Raw genomic sequence first — 2,710 nt, forward strand, 5'->3', positions numbered from 1 at the left:
AAGATTTTCAGACTTCATGGTTACTACCACTAGTTTTATTCAATTGTTCCTGCTTGCTTCGTAGAGCCATAGTTGAACAAATAGAAATGCTTATATCCTTCATGACCTATGTCATGCGTTTTCAAAAGTATACATGTACTACAGTAATTACCAATTTTTACATAATAACGTAGGTTTCTCTACTAACAACTAAAATAATCATTCACTCGTTCACACATTCATACCATATCGAACAAAATAGATAAATATAAACTAGGTTAATTACTGCTTCAGAAGGAAAAATTCAACTAGCTACAGTTTTATACACTTTTATTACATGTAATAAAGAACGCCGAGAAGAAAAAGAGCAAGGACTTAGATACATTGTTAAATTTACAAGGTTTGGATAAACATTGGGACATATAGGTAGATATTCAATTTAACAAATCACGTTGAGTATTTAGACACATTTCGTTCTCCAGAACGACGCATCAGAATTTTGTAAAACGTTTGCAAAACAAATTATTTTGGACATTTATATAGTCTAGTTTTTTAAAGGAGAAACTATCAAAACGAGTCCAATTGTCTCGTCGATTTGGTTAATTTATATATATGATACATTGTGTCCTCACTTTCACCAAATTTTAGCTTCTATGCTTCACAAATTGAATTTATTCAATAATACGATTCTATGAAATCAACATTTGCATGTGTCTATAGTACATATACGAGGTGTGGGTAGAAAAACAAAACGAACATGCAACAAAATCTTTTATTGGACAGTTTGCACAATGGGAACTCTATCACCTTCAAAGTACTTCCCTGCACGATCCTTACATCGTTCAATACGATTCTTCCATTGTTGGAAGCAGTGTTGCCAGTCATTTTTTAAAATCATGTTCATGACCATAGGCGTCTCTGGCGGGGGGGACGTGGGGGACCAATATTTTGAAGTACAAAATGGGCTAGGTACTACTATTTAAATCACTTTCTTTGATGCCCCCCCCCCCAAAGTTTACATGCCAGAGACGCCAGTGTTCATGACATCCGTCGTTTTTCTTTTCACAGCTTCTACTGTCTTAAATCTGGTTTCTTTCAGGGCTGACTTCACAGTGGGGAATAAAAACAAGTCACACGGAACAAGATCCGGCAAATATGGCGGCTGATCTTACATTGGAATGCCATGTTTAGAAAAAAAAATCTTAATTGATAGGGCCGTATGGACAGGAGAATTGTCTTGGTGCAAAATACATAACTTCGTTTGCCACAAATCAGGTCGTCTTCTTACTCGCTCACGAAGGATTGTCAGAACATACAGATAATAATATTGGTTTTTCCAGATTGACCTAGGGTACCCAATGAAAGTACACGATCCCACGGATGTCGAAAAAAAAAAAAAAAACAACCATCATGGTTTTGAATTTCGACTTGCTCATTCGAGCTTTCTTCTGGCGTGGAGAACTCGGGCTCTTCCAATGCATTGATTGGTGCTTTGTTTCATGATCGTACTTGAAAAAACACGATTCATCACACTTAATCACTTTGTCTGAGAGTGTAGGATCCTTTTCAATGTTTGTCAAAATGTCAGTACAAATGTTCACTCGAGCTTCCTTCTATTCCAATGTCAGGTTTGTTGGAACCAATTTTGAACACACTTTACTCATGTTCAAATTCTCATGTAAAATTTGACAAACACTTTCTTTGTCTATTACTGTGATGTCAGCAACAGCTCTAATGCTTAGTCGACGATCTTTCCGAATCACATCACTCACTTTTTGAATGTTAGTTTCTGTTCTCGACGTGCAAGGTCGCCCTGGAAGCGGGTCGTCTGTGATCATTTCCTGTCCCTCTTTAAAACGTTTAAAGCACTCAAGCACTTCTGTGCATGATAAGCAATAATCTCCGTACACTGATTTTAACATATCGTACGTTTCTGTTGCGCGTTTTTCCAGCTTGCACAGAAACTTCACATTAGCACACTGTACCACTTTAAAACTCATCATTTTGCCGATGAAGCACGTACGTACGTTCCGCTTTGTACAAAGACCACAGCAAAATTGATTGACCTGCATCCAGGGCCTTCTGTCATTTAGTAGACAGTGTATCGTGGTATAGAATCACGCATTGCTTTACGTTCATGTACACGTTGTTTGCTAGTATCTAATTCAATTCGTTTTTTTACTAGCCATATAGCAAAAATGGCCACACACTGGGAACACAAATCATTATCTTCCTGTTTCGAGATTCTACCTTTCCAAGTTAATTCATTATTTAGTCTATTCTCGAAGAATAGCTGAGTCAAACGAAAACAATTTGTCGATATGAACACTGAGACGTATGTAAGTAAAGCTTTAACAATAATTCCATATAATTTCTGAAGATAAAAAACAGTTATTCGATGAGATATTATTCTGTAGGAAAAAAAAACATTTGTAATAGTCGTGCCTCAGGTAGATTTTTGAAAAAATTTCAACTGCATTATTAAGTGTGTTCACTACTGTATCACTATTCACCAATAGTGCACACATGGAGAACAATAATATCGTGCAAATTACGTGACCACAAAGGAGATGTATTAAATAGCTTAGAGGAATTCAGGTTTTACATTATAATGTACACAGGCACGTAGCCAGGATTTCGTAATGAGGGGGGGGGGAGCGTAACATGAAATACTGTTGCTATCACACCAGGAGTTCGATTAATCTCAAGTATTTTACTGTCAACATACCCA

The 2,710-nt window shown here is 36.7% G+C and overlaps 1 pseudogene; it reads right to left on the reverse strand.

The window, feature by feature from the left end:
- Positions 1-1,592: 1,592 nt before the first annotated feature.
- Positions 1,593-1,982, reverse strand: LOC145685472 (protein GVQW3 pseudogene; annotated as a pseudogene).
- Between the last annotated feature and the right edge of the window lie 728 nt (positions 1,983-2,710).

This window comes from Thermobia domestica, chromosome 5, assembly GCF_964235325.1.
Source record: "Thermobia domestica chromosome 5, izTheDome1.hap1.1, whole genome shotgun sequence".
Lineage (NCBI taxonomy): Eukaryota > Metazoa > Arthropoda > Insecta > Zygentoma > Lepismatidae > Thermobia > Thermobia domestica.